Raw genomic sequence first — 18,265 nt, forward strand, 5'->3', positions numbered from 1 at the left:
GAGACTTAATCACCTCTTAAAGGTACCACTTCTTGGTACTATCACACTGGCCATTAAGCTTCAACATATGAATTTTGGGGAGACACATTGAGTCCATAGCAGGATTCATCTCTCTGGATTTAAACACTGTTCTCTCTTCTCAGTCTTACCATTTCTTTGTCTGCTCTTCAGCTAACCTAAGATGAGCCCTTGAAAACTCTACCTTGAGAGGGAGAAAGAAGGCATTTCTATGTAGGGCTCTCCATCAATAGCCTCTTGTTGGCATCATGAAGGTGGAAGTTTCCCTACATTGTGATACCATCTCCTACACTGTTATATAATCGACAAGAATATTTGCCACCAATTTGAGGTTAATGCAATTCTGCATTGACTATGAAAAAACAACTAGAAAAAAAAAATTTGTAAAGACAAGAATGATACTAATTCCCAGGCCAGAGATGTACAATACTAAGTGACTACCCAGAAGCCTAGGGAGAATTCTAAATTCTGTTGTGCATGTTTAGGGATTTGGGAGCTTCTTAATGATAAGATAATACAGCCCTTTGTTGGCTTTCTTAATTTCTGAAATGCCTTCTCTCTTTTTTTTTCTCTTGCCCTTTCCTCCCTCCCTCCATTTCTTTCTTCTTTGTTTCCTTTCATTTCTTTTCCTCCTTCTCCTTTTTTTTATTTTTTTATTTTTTGGAATGAAGTTTCGCTCTTGTTGCCCAGGCTGGAGCGCAATGGCGCGATCTTGGCTTCCTGCAACCTCTGCCTCCCGGGTTCAAGCAGTTCTCCTGCCTCAGCCTCCTGAGCAGCTGGGATTACAAGCACCCGCCACCACGCCTGGCTCATTTTTTTGTATATTTAGTAGAGACGGGGTTTCACTATGTTGACCAGGTTGGTCTTGAACTTCTGACCTCAGGTGATCCACCAGCCTCGGCCTCCCAAAGTGCTGGGATTACAGGCGTGAGCCACCACGCCCAGTATCTCTTTCTTTTTTTTAAATTGGAAGTCAGTAATGACTTCCAGGTTATCTGAATCAGAATCTCAGATCTACCACTTACAAACTTTCTGATCTTGAAAATTTTGCTTAATCTCAAAATCCCGTATTCCTCATTTATTAAACAGAAGTGTTAATAGTATCTATCTCAGAGTTGTTGGCTCATAGTAAACCCCAAACACATGTTAGATGTTGTTTATTACTATGGCTAGTATATCAAGCAGTTACAGTCTCCCTAAAATACACAGAGCTAATTAACTATCTCAGAATTTTAAATCCAATTCCACAAATTCTATGTCTCCTCTGTAGCGTAACACTTCCATTTGCTCTTAAATTGTATGATCTTTCTGAGGGTATACCACCGTAAAAAAAAAAAAAAAATTCATAAATTGGAAATAAGAGATTAGCTATTTTTGTGTATGTGGAGGGGTTTCACAGTTTACTTTCATGTAGAGAAGGAATTAAGGCCAAGAAAGCTCAGAGAATTTCTCCTCTGTAAGCATCCATCATTATTATCAATGGTAAAGTTGTGTTGGATCATAAAAGCTTTTTTTAATAGTTTAATATCCATAAGGGGTCAGTAATAACGGTATGGTCAATCTTGTCTGTTGTTCCTTAACTTCCATCTGTTTGGGGTGAATGGATGCTGCTGATTATGAAGAGGACATTATTTGAGAGAATAAATGATCCTTACAGGTCCACACCCTGCAGGAGTACAAGGAATTGCAGTAGCGGTATTACAGCAAAGAAGAAACAACACAGAGGTAATTTCCTAAAATTGTGGGAAGTCTGAAAACTTTAAGTACAGTTTTTTTGTCCATAAATGAAACAGTATATTAAATCTGTGCAGGGAGTTTGCTAAATAAAAATGTGATGATATTTTTTTTTCTTGAGACAGGGTCTTACTCCATTGCTCAGCCTGGAGTGCAGTGGCGTGATCACAGCTCACTGCAGCCTTGACCTCCCCAGGCTTAGTTAATTCTCTTACCTCAGCCTCTGGAGTAGCTGGGACTATACATGCACACCACCATGACTGGCTAATTTTTTTATTTTTGTGGAGATGGGGTCTCACCATGTTGCCCAAGCTGGTCTTGAACTCCTGGGCTCAAGCAATCCTCCCACCTCGGCCTCCCAAAGTGCTGGGGATACAGGCATGAGCCACAGCACCTGGCCATAAATTATGTAATGAATTTTTACATAAGTGATTCTTTGGCTAGAATTCCTCCCTACCATCCCCCACCCCTGATTTAATCTTTGGGATAAATCCAGAAATTGGTATGTGAGTCTGAGTAAATGGGAATAAAAGGGGCTCTCCAGCTTCTTGCTTTTTTCTAAGTTTTCCTAACATTTTGGTTATTGGACCTTATGTATGACTTGCTGAGATAAGAGCATGGAGTTAACTACCATTGAAAACATGAAGGAGTATGCTCAAGTCTGCACTGGTTACGCATGGCAGTATGAGCACTGGGATACCATGCAAATCACCTTGGCTTTCACTTAAATCAGTGCAACAAATGCCTCATGTGCAATCTCAAAAAATATTTCATTCATGCTGTAATTTACTTGTAGATCCCTTGAAATGGAACAACCACCCCCCCCCCACTCTCTCACTCTCATTCCAGCCTCCGCCCTCTTTATCTCTTTCACAGGAAGAAATCTGACAACTATTCTTATTGCCATTACTTTGAAAGAGCTTTGAACTAAAACAAAAAGGTTCCACCCATCAACAAACTCAAATAACAAACTCCAGAGTACATTAGTACATTATTTAACAGAGGTGATAAGATGGACTGGATATTTACCATGCCAACAGCATTCAAGAGTTTCTCTTCCCAAAGGAAGGAGAAAGAGAAGGACCATCTACAGGACTCTTTGTGATAGTTGGCATATACAGGAATTCATCCTCGTGCATGAAGAAGCTGATTTGAACATCTGAGTTTCTAAGAGTTTTGCATATAAAACATGAATATCAATGCCAAAACTATACCAAGTCTAAAGAGATGAAAAGCATAAAAGATCAAATGACTGGCCGGGCGCAGTGGCTCACGCCTGTAATCCCAGCACTTTGGGAGGCTGAGGCAGGCGGATCACAAGGTCAGGAAATTGAGACCATCCTGGCTAACACAGTGAGACCCCGTCTTTACTAAAAACACACAAAAAATTAGCCGGGCCTGTAGTCCCAGCTACTCGGGAGGCTGAGGCAGGAGAATGGCATGAACCAGGGAGTTGGACCTTGCAGTGAGCAGAGATCATGCCACTGACTTCAGCCTGGGCCACAGAGGGATGCTCTGTCTCAAAAAAAAAAAAAAAAAAAAAAAAAAAATCAAATGACTCCTGGCCACACTTCACTGTTTTCTTAATAACTACTTAAAATAGTCTTGAAAATCAGATATTTAGATTCTATGTGTTTGTCAGCCAATCAGCTTTCTTTCTTAGCCTAAGAATGAGAAATTTGGAACTGGGAAACAGAGCTCTTTAGGGGGCAGAACACAGGGCTCTAGAGCCTGGCTGCCCAGGGTCATATCCCAGTTTCATATTAGCTGCATGGCCCTGTGTCAGTCTCAAAACCTCCTCAGCCTCAGTTGCCTCATCTATAAAATGGGAATAATATTATTGTCCTAATAGGAATGTTGGAAGGATTTTAAATGAGACACAGTAGTTAAAGGGCTTAGCATAGTGCCTGGCACGTTGTAAGCCCTGACTATGTGGTTATTATTGCTGTGGTTATTACTATCTGTGTTACCATCGCAGGGCTCAGTACTGATCTAGAAAGATGGAAAGATGAATGATGAGAGTGAGAGTTCACGACCAACCTCTGTCAGTAACGCTGACAGTAATAACTGCGGTTCCTGCCAGCCCAGGAGTTTTCTCCCATCACAGATCTCCCTTACCCTCCATTCCCCAAGAAAAGTAAAATTGTCTTAAAAGTCTTTCTAAAAAGTTATTTAATATAAAGGCCCTCCACAAGGTGAGAGTTTTTCTGGGTCCTGCTCCAAATTGACAGGACACTTGTTTTTAAAATCCCATGTTTTAACAAACACCCGAACAAACGTCATCCTCCCACCTGTAAATACATGACTATACTAAAAGTTAGACAATTGAATTATGTGTCTAATTGTTCCAAAAGAATATATATTGCCGATACAAAGTAATAACTGTATTAGACCTCAATATCACCGTGAAATTGGTTGTTATGAACACTTTTACAAGCAGCAGATAATAAACACATTTCTTTGCTTTCAAAGAATAAGTTGCTGTGCTGTAAATAAATCATTACATTACATCAAAGGTACTAAAATCAACAATCGCCTGATCATCATTGGCAAGCCTTTTCTGAACTCCATTTTTTTCCTAATTAAATGAGAGAAGAGAGTAAAAGAAATCTTTGCAAAATATCCCACATACAATAGAGTTTCTAACTGTAGGGGGTAGAAAGATGCATCCATCTCCACTTACAGTATTAGAGAATGACTAAATTACTTGTCGCTCCCTTTCTGTACATACACTTATGAGTAATGATATAATTTTCTAAATCACACAAAAATACGTAAACAGGATTCAACGGAGTGCTATGCCCCATTTTTATGAGAATTCATGTGGATGCTGATTTTATAGAATCTTATTAAGAGAATTTTTTTAAAAGCTGTCTTAGTTCTGTTCCAATTCAGGCTACATATCTGTATTTACGTATTTTTAGCTCTGAACTATAGAATAGTCATGTTTTGCTGTGTTTTGGCATGTATACTCAGAACCTGAGATCTTAAAAATTCACTATTTCTTAGTATGCTCACAATTATCTCTTTTAAAATTAAGCTTTTATTCTGTCTGAATATTTGAGTCATTTAAAGCTCCCTTTTAAATGTTGAGTGACCATAAAACTAGCAATGTGAATTTTATTTAAATTGATTTTGTATCTTCATCACCACTCCTTAAAACGAATCTTATTACTAGAGATAATGTATGTGTCAAAAAAGAAGCCTCAAATGCACTTCCTGTGCACTTGACAGGGTGACAAAATATTTCTCCTATCCTTTCCTAATTGAGCTGCAGTACAAAGGAGGACATTATAATAATATTAATAATAGTTACATGGATATTTGTAGGTACTGTGTAACCCTTCAGTCCATTTTCCCAGACAATGGTGACTACAAAGAGGCTTCAAAATAGAACATCGCACAATATGAATGCCACTTTTTTCTATCTTACATTTTAAAAACATCATTGAAATCAGAAAGTTCATTTACAAAGGACTGGCAGTTGCAATCACAGCAATAATGTAGTGCTGAGAAAAAAAGGGTAATTGGTTTGGTAAAGATCGCTTTCCATTACACCATAAAGCACTACACAATAGGAAAGGTCGCCAATTAAGCAATCATGAATACCAAGTACTGAAGCTGATGAAAATAGGGCAGTGGTTTAAATAGATTTGCAAGCAATTTACCTTTTCACAATGTTGGCAATCTGATGCAATTTGCTTGCAATTTTGTCTGCTTTCAGTAGCACTCGAAGCTGACACTACACAGACCAAATGGCAAAGAGGCCCTGCATAGAAAATGTAAAACTATCTTGGCTGCATCAGGAAACCAGAATGGTGGTTCATCAGGAAAATTACAACAATTAACATAAGTGCTGCAAAAATCAACACTTTAAATGTCACACTCACTAGTCTGTCCAAAGACTGTAAAAGTACCATCCCCGTTGCTGGACTAACAGTAAATATGAAGCAATCACCACCAAACCTTGGGCCTGATGGCTTTACAATTGATGTGACATTCTCTGAGTGATAAAATAGCCTCTCATTTTACAAAAGTAAGTATTTTTCTTTTTTAGACTTAACCTGGATTATGTCAACACAAAATTTACGTTTAATTTTTTTCAACTTTTTCGACAAAGCTATTTCATGCCAGTGTGGGTGTAGTTGGTCTTGACATTTAAAAAATAACTTTATATTTCAGAGAATTAGAGCCAAGTTGATAAAAAATAATCCCTCCTCAAATATTGACCTGGTGCTTTCAAATGTAAATCATGCTCCAGATTTATGTCGAAAGCTGTTATACAGTGTGAGGTACAGTGTGTCTGACCAGAGCCTATTTTATTATCTTAGAGAGGGCTCCAAAAAGGCATCTGTGGATATTCTCCTGAGGACTGGTTGGAATTACAGATGCCATCACATGTCTATATCAACGTATTCCCAGGTAAAAGTTAGACACCCTGAAAATAATTGATAACTTCTGCTTTGGTTCCCATGTTTGAAGAAGCTATAAATTTGTCAGGCCTTGAGGAGAATTGGCTTATAGTGTAAATCTAATGATTTCTCAGTGAACTGGGAGGATCTTGTGGTGAGAGAACAAGAATAGAGTGTCAGAAAATCTAAGTTTAATTTTCATCTCTATATTGGCTGACTGAGAGAGTTATTTTAGGCCTGTGTCTATGAGGGCCGGTCTTCCTGTTTTGAGGGAATTGACATCATTTTGGCTTAAGAACAAGGTTGGATATTTATCCTTGTGAACGTCCTTGTCTTGCTTGAGTTCAGACACCATGATTTCCATACCAGCAAAGAAAGAGCATCAGACATGCATCTATGGGGGATACTCATAGTAAAGAGGAAACAGTTTTATTATGAAGATTTTTATTAATGAAAAGGCCTCTTGTGAAAACAGCAACTCCATTTTGTAACAGCTTTTACTGTATCACAGGGCTCATCTTTGACTCCTTCTGGTCTACAGAAAATAATTTCTTTAAAGGGAATTCAGAGTTGACGTGTAGCATTCAGATTTGTCTGTAACAATGGGACCCAATGTATTGTGGTGACACATGACTCTGGGATTCTTCTTGAGATGCCCTCTCAAATCATTGCTAATATGGTGCTTCATTCTGTCAAGGGGTACTTCCCTCACATACTTTTCTCACTGCTGCTTTGTACCAAACAACAGTATCAACTCTGGGAAAGAGTTTTATCGGCTGCCTCTTCTCATGATCATCTTGAGGAACATCAGCAAGCATTTCCCTACCGCTGGCGTCTCAGAGTGTCATCTAAATCACTCAATGAGGGTTATCCCTAAGCAATGAGGGCATTGTCCAGGGGACTATGGCCCAATGTTGGCCATGTTGGCTCTTCAGAAACAAGTCCATTACTCGGCTGAAAGTAGAGGGGTTAGCCTCTGTGGGAGTGGCATAGTCCTTTTAGAAGGGTTTACATTTTCTGTAACGTGAAGCTTACAGAAGGATGTAATACTTCTCTCTCTGGTTTTAGGTGGCCTGTGTGCAACCATTTTCTGAAGAAAGGCATGCATTTTCTAACTGTTCTCTGACAGACTCCAAGAACAAGTCCTTACATGAAGGGAGTGACCTTTTGTTGCCATCCACAACATGACAGGGATGCTTCCATGGAAGGATGGCATCAGCGGTCTTGAGAATAAATTATAGGCTAGGAATAGCAATAAGAGATTTGCTATCTCACCAGCACAAAACACTCAAAAGTTTGCAAGATCGCTTCCAGAGAAACAAACATTGAGAATTAGCTCCCCACACCCCCGTGTGTGCATGTGTGTGTGTTTAAGTATGTGTGTGTGACTCAGGATGTTTAAAGGAGTTTACACAAGAGGATGGGCAGAAACCGTAGTTAATTTTGATAAATATAATGACCTGAGGGATTTTCTTTTCTCAGCCTTTGATTGGTACCACCGAAAACAATTATTACTGGTTAATTTAGTTGCTGGCATAGTGCATAGTAAATATTTTTGTTGTATCACTCTTTATTAACTGCAGAAAAAGCCTTTCAAATTTATTTATTTAGTCAAAATCACACACAGCAACTGTATTAACCATAAAGCATATAGTGTTAGAATCATCAAAAGTATTTCAAAGTCACTATTGTAGTCCTAATTCCTCACAGATAAATTAGAATTTAATGGAATTCACACCTCAGAGACTTGGATTTTAAACATAAAGTTTCCCAGAGAGGAGGATTCAGAGTCTTTACTAGTTTGGGTTGAACTACATATTTACATTAATTAGACTTGCCCCATCAAATATAATAACATGAGTAAAAGATGATGTAAATTCTTGTAAAACTACTCAATTGCACTTGCTACCATCAAGCAGGCAAAATGCATAAAAATCATAGCACCCCTTCGGGAGCAATGCCATTTAGCCAAATAGAAGTTTTTTAGTCCTCAAAGTATTTTAAGAAGACAATGAAATAATGATATTTACTTAAAAATCATAAGCACTTAAAAATATGAAAAAAGTTCCTCGAATGGCAACCACTTTGTTGTGCAACCACATTGGGGTAAAATATGGGTTGAATTTTGGCTCTGATATTTATTAGCTGTGTAGCCAAAGGCAAATCACGTAATCTGAGTCCAAATTTTGTCGTCTGTAAAATGGAGATAATAAAATCTTACAGAAATGTTTGTGAGCAGTAAAAATATTGCATTAGAAGTAGCATATACTAGATGCTTAAATAAAAATCATTCGTTATTATGACTGTAGTTATTTTTATTGTGAATGATGATGATGATCAGAAAATCTAAACTGGTAAGCATCCAAGATGATCTATGTTTGTGTTGTTTTGTACGGATAAAAATGAAAAATAGCTACTCTATTCAAATGAGGAGATCTGTATTAAAACATTTGAAAATGTGCCATAAAATTCAGGAAACTTTTAATATTATCATCAAAAGGAAAAAAAATCCCTCAAAAGGTATTTTTCAAGCCAGGATGAAATCACATTGCAATTCATCATCTCTTGGTCAATTATTACAAAGTAGTTTTCAAGCTAGAATGAACAAAATTTGAAGGTTTTGCATGTGTTTAAAAAAATGTAAATTGCTTAGTTTCTGTAACATCCACAAAATTAAGCAGAAAATTAAGAAGGAAGAATTTTCTATATTCTTCATTCTTGATAAACCTAGAAACCAGTGTAGAAGACCATAGAGGATGTCGCAGAAAAGCAGAGAGGGAAGTGGGGAGGAAGACAGACTCACAGCCTAGACAGCTCCAGAGCATCTCTCAGCCACCGAGCAGGGTTGCACAGCAAATGCAGATCCAGAAAAAGCTGGAGCCAATCCTAGACCAGCAGTATCCATGGTGTCCCTCAGGGATCATTCATCTGGTGAAATCAGACAATTCCGAATGCTTCAGGAACGCTTGCTGGCTCTGTGGAGAGGAGTTAGGTCATTCTTTACTTTAGTGGAATGCTGGTGAACATTCCCAAGAACACCTCATACCTGCAAGATACCTTACATTTCTAAAGCAGCCTCTAGTGGCCCCTAACCAGCCTGTGGTGGCTGTCTCCGGGTAGCTGAAGATGACCATGGGGCCCTGTAATTCACTAGAGCTTAGTCAAAATGGTCACATTCCCCTGGAGGCGTATCACAATGTTTCAACAGCTCTGATTTGAGTCAAATTCTATTTACTCAACAAACATTTATTGAGCCCCTATTATGGACTATACTTTATGGGAGATATTTATATATTTATATATTATATATAATTTATATATATATAATTTATATATAATATATAATTTATATATATATAATTATATATAATATATAATTTTTATATATAATTTATATATAATATATAAATTATATATATATATAATCATTGTCTCTCTCTTCAAAGAGCTTACAGCCTAGTATAAAAGATAAGGGGTACCCTATAGCAAACAAATATTTAAATAAAAGTTTATAAAGACAAGTACCATAAAAGAAATGAAAACACCTTGCATGGCTGGTAGAAGAGGTAGATAATGCATGTGAAACCATAGTACAGAATGCAATGGTTTTGATAAACTTTGCCCTTTCCTTTAAACCAAGTTGATAGTGGTATGGAATATTTGATGTTTGAGATCATACTTAAATGTTTTATTTGGTAAGCTTTGGATAGATAGACGAAGTACTTCGAGGTGAAAGGAAAAGCATAAGAAGGAAGGAAGAAATAAAAGGAGGGAGGAAAGAACCTCACCTAGGTTAGAAACGCAAGTCCAGTTTGGTTGGAGTGCTGTAACAAGAGCATTCAGAATTCTAAACGCGATCCTGCTTGAGTTCACCTAAAAATCCTGCATGCTCTGGGTAAATGAGTTTCCCTGTTTATAACTTCATGCATCAAGCATTTCATAAAGCATGTCCTCAATTACTAAATTTTGCGTACATTGTAATTATACCTCATGTATGCTTGGGAATAACAATCCTGTACTTGAATTATCTTGAAAGGATGATACAAAGTTAGAAAAAGGCTGATTTTTCATTCTTCCTTGGTCAAATCACACTCTAATAAAACCTAATGTTGTAATCTTATATATTCTTAATCTTTCAGGTTGAGTCTGAATTTGGCCCCAGGCCCTCTAGCTCTTTCATGAAAGGCTGTTACTGAACAAATGAAGATTTAATCAGCTCAAGCATCAAACCGCACATTCCAGTTTGCTAAAAAGGTAAACAGTTCAAACAGAAAGTTATGATATGTACCCATCCACAGGCCAATGAAAGTTTTTATTTACATTGGAAAACCTTGTGTACACTGGACTAATAAACCCAATAAAATCAGATCTTTTGGTGTCAATTGCCTCCTGTAGCTGTCTATAGTCAATTGTCTGGACACTGCAGAACACTGAGCTTCTTTTTCTTTTGAATACCTGATCTTACAGTAACATGCCATTCTACAGCACACTGTGACATTTCAAAATCACCTGAGCGCTATCCCTATTTAAAACAAATGAAACAAAGATCAATTCCTCAGAAGCTGTAGATTACCCTTCAGTCACCACAAGATGATGACTCCAGGATCCTAAGACTTTCAGAGAAAGATCTTGAGCCAAGATTAACAAATGTCGTAGACCCAACAGATCTAACAGCCTTGCTGCTGTTGAACTACTTCATATATCGGTTCCCAAGTTTGGTGGGAATAAAAATATTGCACAGATGGGACTATAACTGACCGTAGCCTGCTCCATTGTAAGTCCAACTATCTCTAATTACAGCAACCCATGAAAGGAAGAGATTTGAAAGGGCAGGTGACAGGAGAGGAGAGGAACCTGTTTGACTTAAACAGCACAGGATCCCTCACCATCAGGCCTGATGTACATCAGCCTGACAGCTAATTAGGGTAGACATGAATTTTTCCAATGTAACAGATGTTCGCTAATCAGGCCAGATTTGGAGCCCTTGCGCCAGCAACATTTCATGCACAATTTAACTATCTAAAAGGAATAAACTACTTAATGCATTGTACTGAAGGCACAGCTGTTTCACAATCAGAAAATTTGCTGTCAAAGATGTTCTCTTTAAAACTGACATGTTTTTATATAACTCTGATGGGGTGTTTATAATGTATTAATAGTTGTCAGCAAGAGCTGCTGTCATCATCAAGAAGTAAAATATTTCTGAAGGTATATTAAAATGAACCGGCTCCTTTCTCTTTTCCCCAAATCCATTCAGATAATTTAACTAGGTTGAATGTGGTCTGCTGGGTTCCAAAATGTATTTGAAACAAAGAACATCAATGTATGCTTTCAATTTATTCTAAATTTAAGACAAAAACCATGCCTTGCTTTTGGTTTAAAGGTTTAAAACAATCATAGTTCCACATTGGTTTACAAAGCTGGATTTTAAAAATCATTTCAGTTTTATGCAAATTCACGAGGGGAACATCATTGCCACGCCAAAAATGTTTTATTGGGTAAAATGGAGGTTTGACATCTTTATAAACACAAGCTAATTTGGTAAGGATGAAAAAGGATTTCTCTCTCTCTCTCTCTCTCTGCCTTTCTCTCTTTCTGTGTCTTTTCATTCTCCCTTGCACTTCATGTACAAAATGACCCTCTATTATAAGAAAAGACTTTTGCTAAATACGAACTTGAAACTTTAGTATTTTTTGACAGTTTAGTCTTGCATTTTTGTTGCTTGTATTTTTAAAATAGTAATACAAAACAATAATTACTACCCTATGAATATTGAAAAGTTTACATCATTTAAAAATAGAAATTTGTAAGTCTTAAAACTCTGTGTTTGAAGTAGATGTTCAATACTATAAGCTGATGACTTCAAATTCTACAATAAAGCAGGTTGTAGGGCTTTGTAATCTAGATTGTCTACATAATTTAGCAATTTGCTTATTCTGGTAACTATCAATTTTTCCCACAATTTTATGCTACATAATTTGTTTGTATTATTTTTCAACTAATAATGTTAAAAGTATAAATTATGCTTTTTCTGGCAAGAGCAATGGTAGGTAATGTAGTTTTTCTGGAGACTAGGTTACCACGACCCTCCTTTTCATGAGCTGGCCCAAGTGATTTGTGACCCCTGAGAGGTACTATGTTGAATTGATTTGCACCAGTAACTCAGATCTTCTGGTAAATTCAAAGAGAGTAATATATTTTAAACCCAGTCTTAATTAAAGAACTATTTTCAGAATTAATAAGGAAGTCTGGGACTCTCTGCTATGGCTCATGAGCATTCTGACGTCATGACTTTTCCACTAAAACCTGGCTGTAGACCAATTGTATAAACAGTCATATTTTCAGAGGATGACAAACCATGCCACATCTAGAAAAGAGTTTTCCCATCTGTATTCCAAAGCAAATCAGTCCTGAGAGATAGTAAAAATTATTTTCACAGAAGACTTAAAATGAAATGCCTTGATTCGCTCACTCCCTCTTTGGATATCCTATGTCAGTAGGTTGTTTGCCATCTTCAATGCCCATATCTCGAAAATACATACCTTTGAATCTTCAAGACAATTTCATAACCACCAGCAGTTCTTTAATATAGGGCATGCTCTGAACTAAATTGTAGATAAAGCTTTTAAAAAGAGTAAAGCTCCATATTATCACCTACTTCATCATTAACTAATTCAACTTTGGATACCAGTATTTTACAGGACAATGCAATTCTTAAAAGGTTATCTATAGATTGAGATTTCAATTAGAATTAAATCCATACCCTTTGCTACAAGCTAAACAACTCCACATTACCTGACCTCTCCTACCTTCCAGCAGCATTGTATGCCCATTACCTCCCTGCTCACTGCAATCTAACCAACACTGATCCACTCTCTGAAACGTGAACACACCAAAGTCTTTCTCTTCTTAGGGCTTTTGACATACTTCTCTAGGCCTAGAATGTTCTTCCTTTGCTCTTGGCATGTCTGACTCCTTATTTTCACTCAAGAGTCAGCATACAAACTTACGGTTAGAGAAGAAATAAGTTCTAATGCTTCATAGAAGAATAGAGTGACCATAGTTAGCAACAATATTTGTATATTTCAAACTAGAAGAGAGGACTTAAAATGTTATCAGCCCATAGAAATGATAGATACTCGAGGTGATAGATACTCCAAATAGCCTGACTTGATCATTACACAGTCTATACATGATGAAAATCCTCACATGTACCCCATAAATATGTAAAATATTATACTTCCATAAAATTAAAACTAAAAGTTTAATTTGTTTATTTTCTGTCTTCTCGCCTCCTTAAACCTTCTAGAACTGTGATGTCCAGTACAGTAATGACATGCTGTTACTTAAGTTTAAGTTAATTAAAACAAAAATTAAATACAATTGCAAATTCCATTCCTCAGTTTTTCTCAATAGCACAGATATAAAACACTTTTGTCTCACAGAAAGTTCTGTTGAACAGTGCTGATCTAGAATATAATCTTTGAGAGCAAAAGAAAGCTCTGACTTTTTACCTCCATTTCTTTTTTTTATTATTTTTTATTTTATTTTTATTTTTTTTTAGACGGAGTCTTGCTCTGTCACCCAGGCTAGAGTGCAGTGGAGCAATGTCGGCTCACTGCAACCTCTGCTTCCCAGTTTTAAGCGATTCTCCTGCCTCTGCTTCCTGAGTAGCTGTGATTACAGGCATGTGCCACCACGCCCGGCTAATTTTTGTATTTTTAATAGAGACGGGGTTTCACCATGTTGACCAGGCTGGTCTCAAACTCCTGACCTCAAGTGATCCACCCGCCTCAGCCTCCCAAAGTGCTGGGATTATAGGCATGAGCCACCACGCCTGGCCTCTTTTTACCTCCATTTCTATGGGCCTAGAATAGCAACTGGCCCATAGTAGTTCTCAATTTGTTAAGTGGATGGATGGATGGATGGATGGATGGAGGGATGGATACCTGGATGGACACGTGGATGGATGGATAAGTAGGTGGATAAGTGATAACGAATGGAAGAGTGAACTTTCATTTATACATAATTATTGAGAAGTATGATATTCCAGCTAATGTAATACTCTGGTTTCTATTCAACCTTCTATGCCTAATATTAATATTTTAATAGGATAAGATAAAGTATATTCAGCACTAAATTGTATCTCATAAAATTTAACCTTTTTTGAAAGCACTCAAGGAAGAGATTTCCATGTTAACCTGAAGTAGAACCACAGGACCATAAAAATCCCTTTAGAATCCAAAAAGCCTTAGTTAGGCTTTAGAGCATGAGTAGGATAATAGCAGAAAGAGCAGGAGTTTGGACTCTGGTAAACACAGGCTCAAATCCTAACTCTGATTCCAACTAGCTTGCTTTTTGTTTATTTTTGTTTGGAGAGTTTTCCTAGGCAATATGAACCCCATTTCCTACATGTGTAAAATGGAAAAGGAGTACCAACTTCACAGGGTTATTCTGAGGATTAAATGTCTTGTGAACATTTGGCTTATCGTAGGCTCATAATAATTGGTAGCTACTATTATAAATCTTGCAGAATTAGTGGCATGTTAGCAAATAGACTTTTTTAAGAGATGAGGGTCTTGTTATGTTGCCCAAGCTGGAGTGTAGTGGCTATTCACAGGCATGATCACAGCGCACTGCTGCCTCAAATTCCTGGACTAAAGGGACCCTCCTGCTTTGGCCTGCCACGTAACTGGGATAACAGCTGTGTACTACCACACCTGGCTCTGGCAAGTAGATCTCCGAAAATCCTTATCTGTTTCTTATCACTCCTTCCCTGGCCTTCTTGCTTTACCCATAAACACCGTGATTCCCAGACTCTCAGGGGCTTGTCATAGACACGCAGCATGGGAATGTGAGGATGTAAAGTGCGAGGGGTGTGGAGGAATGTCGTGGGCAGAGAGGAACAGGCCAAACACAGAAAGAGCTGTTTTCCCAGTAGCTGGCACAGACTGTCTCATATTTTAAATTTTTAAAAAACCAAAATCCTTGGAAGTATGAAACATTTCTAAGATTCTGTAAGTGCACAGTTCACACACAGTATCTATGTTATCACTTAATTTAGAGAGCTACCATCAAGCTTAGGAAGCAGAAAAGATGAACCCTAACAGATCAACAGGGAGAAGGTCTTCGTTGTATGTTTTCTTCTGGTAATTTTTAAAAAGGTAATTTTATCTCATCAGAGACAGTGAAAGTCCACAACCCTTATTACAGTTTCCCATAGAAAGAGGGTTTATGGAGGGTCGGTCTACAGTGATCAGAATCAATTTTTTTGGTAAGCCTGTGAAAACAAAACAAAATCGAGAAGACAGTACAAACTTGGGAAGAACTAAATTTTAAATCAGAATATGAGTAAAAAATTAGAGCTTTAGTTATTAATGTATTTACCTGATTGTTTACATTTCCAAAAGGGTAGAGAGTTGTTTTCTGTTTTTTCTTTTGAATCCCTATGTTACCTTAGAGCTTCATCTTCTTCCAGGCCAGGAAGAGTATAATTCTGCCTTAAAGCCCTGATTATCACCTGTAAAGCACCCTTGATTACTGGAGGTGTCTGGAAGTTAAAAAACATGGAATGTTAAATATTTCTTTGAATAGGAAATTAGGATTCCCTTTCTTCCTAAGAAGAGTAGCCTCCTTTTTTGCTTTCTTTCCCCCCTTGAGACTTAAGGCAAAAATAAGCAGAATGATCTGTGTTACAACTCTTTGGAATTGGTCAGTGTTAATAGAGACTCAATTTTATTGCTAAATCACATTTAAAAGTTGTGAATTTTTTTATGTGAACATTTATGTGATGTGGGTCCAGGAACTGTGAGAAAACAATTTTCTAGAGTAAAAATTCAAGCACTTCCTAGCCCACCACAGAGAAAAACTTCTGTGAAGAATAAGAATATTTACTGATTAAATAACAATTTAAGGGAAGAACTGTGCCTTAAAAAGAACATACTGAGGGCTATTCTGGGGGAGTTTTTTATGAGATATCTGCAAGAAAGCATAATATGGCTAAAGGCCCTAAAGGGAAAAATTTCTTTTTATAGATGGTTTATAGATGGTAAGAAAGGATGATTTTAAAAAATGCTTTGCCACCATTTAACAAAAAGCCTTGCATTGAGAGAGATGCAGAGCTGCGGTCATGGAACTTTTGACCTTCACTGCTCAGAACAGCTTGGCTGGGCCCACTTACAGCAGGAATGACATTTTTTGCTTGTTTGGTTCATACGTAAGTCTGCTAGTTACTGTTATCAATGTACTTTCATTTATAAGATTTAACATCTCTCTATATATCTTTTTCTCTCTATCTCTCTTTCTTTCCCACTCTCCTGTTTTCTGGTAACAGTCAACAGTGATTATTCATGTTAAAATGAGAGTCTTGAAACTAAATCAAATTGAGCATTAACAAGAGATGCTGCATGAAAATAAACAAGAAAGAAAGAAAAAAAAAATGCTAGGCTGGAAGTGTCAAGACACGGTTTCTGCGCGACCCTAGCTTGTTCTCTTCACAACTTTAGGTTTGGCTTCCTTGACTGTCAAAGAGATCTCAATATGCAACTCTTAATGTTTTAGTTCTACTCTAGAGGATCTTTGGGATATTTCTTAGTCCTGACCCTTAGTTAAATCAGTTTGAACAGCCTCTTGTTATTCACATTTCCCTGATAATGAGACTCCTCCCTTCCCTTCCTGATTCTCCTTCAGCGGAGTAGTTTCCTTGTACAACCCTGGATCCTGTCTACCTGCCCCTTTGCACGTAGGTGCTAATTTTGGCATCTCATTTTCCCATCTCATTTCCTTCAAGTCACTTCTTTTTCCGTTTTAATCCTCTTCCCATGTTATTCCCCTGTGTTTGTTCCAGGACTACTTAGCTCCATCTTTAAAGCAAATGCATTCTTTGTTTCTTTCTTTTTTTTTTTCTTTGAGACAGAGTCTCGCTCAGTCGCCCAGGCGGGAGTGCAGTGGCGCGATTTCGGCTCATCTCGGCTCACTGCAAGCTCCGCCTCCCGGGTTCAGGCCGTTCTCCTGCCTCAGCCTCCCTCAGTAGCTGGGACTACAGGTGCCCGCCACCTCGCCCGGCTAATTTTTTGTATTTTTAGTAGAGACGGGGTTTCACGGGTTTCACCGTGTTAGCCAGGATGGTCTCATCTCCTGACCTCGTGATCCGCCCACCTCGGCCTCCCAAAGTGCAGGATTACCGGCGTGAGCCACCACGCCCGGCCAAAGCAAATGCATTCTGATCTTGAATGAGAACTGAATTATTTCTATGTTCTGGACCTTCCTTCCACTCCTAGCAGGTATCCGGCCACCTCTTTGACCACAGGGTGGAGAATACATCAAAAATACCATTCTCCCTGTGATTGTCAGTTCTCCCCTGTATTTCAACACATGCTGAACGCTATGGGCAAGGCTTGCTTAGTGATTTTACTCGTGGATCAAATCTTACAAACAAAAGCCACAGGAAAAAGAAAAAATAAGCCAGTGCAAAACCCCACTGCTTGCAATTAATAAATGGCTAATCACTGAAGTAGTGCAAAGATAGAGGCAGATGCTTTTAAAAAATTATTAGATGGTTATATATCTTCATAATTCAAACATCAAACATTAAAACAGGTATGGTGAGAGCACTTGCTTCTACTACTGTTCCCATTTGTCAGTTTCCACAGCCTTTCATAGTACAATTTTTATTAGTTTCTTTGTATAATTCCAGAGTTTACTTGTGCAATACAGAATATGCACTTATATTTTCTCCCTTGAAGAGGTAGCGCATTATGCACACTGTTCAGTACATTGCTTTTTTTCACTGCATGTACCTTAGAACTTTAGCCATGTTGATACATGGAGAGTTCATTCCATTTTTTAAAATTCTATTGCATGTTATTCCATCACGTAGATATACCATAATTAATTTAACCAGTCCACTGCTGGTGGACATTTGGGTTGATACCAATCTTTTCCTATAAAAAATAATGCTAGTCATATAAAAAATAATTCAAGTCAATGACCTTGAACATATATGACTTTACATGTGTACAAGTTTATCTGTAGGAAAAATCTCCATAAGTGGGATTGCTTGGTCAAAGAACACATGCATTAGTCATTTTGAAAGATAATGT

General features: G+C 37.7%; 1 long non-coding RNA gene across 9 annotated transcripts in view; it reads right to left on the minus strand.

The window, feature by feature from the left end:
• The window catches only part of LOC112134369 (uncharacterized), a 305,398-nt gene that overhangs the window by 162,030 nt on the left and 125,103 nt on the right, over window positions 1–18,265 (minus strand). For all 9 annotated transcript variants that reach the window (XR_008526999.2, XR_008526996.2, XR_008526997.1 and 6 more), the window contains one exon: window positions 8,968–9,139. This is a non-coding gene — a long non-coding RNA (uncharacterized LOC112134369). The remainder of the gene's footprint in view (window positions 1–8,967; window positions 9,140–18,265) is intronic.

Source organism: Pongo abelii, chromosome 6, assembly GCF_028885655.2.
Source record: "Pongo abelii isolate AG06213 chromosome 6, NHGRI_mPonAbe1-v2.0_pri, whole genome shotgun sequence".
In the NCBI taxonomy this organism is placed as follows: Eukaryota; Metazoa; Chordata; class Mammalia; order Primates; family Hominidae; genus Pongo; species Pongo abelii.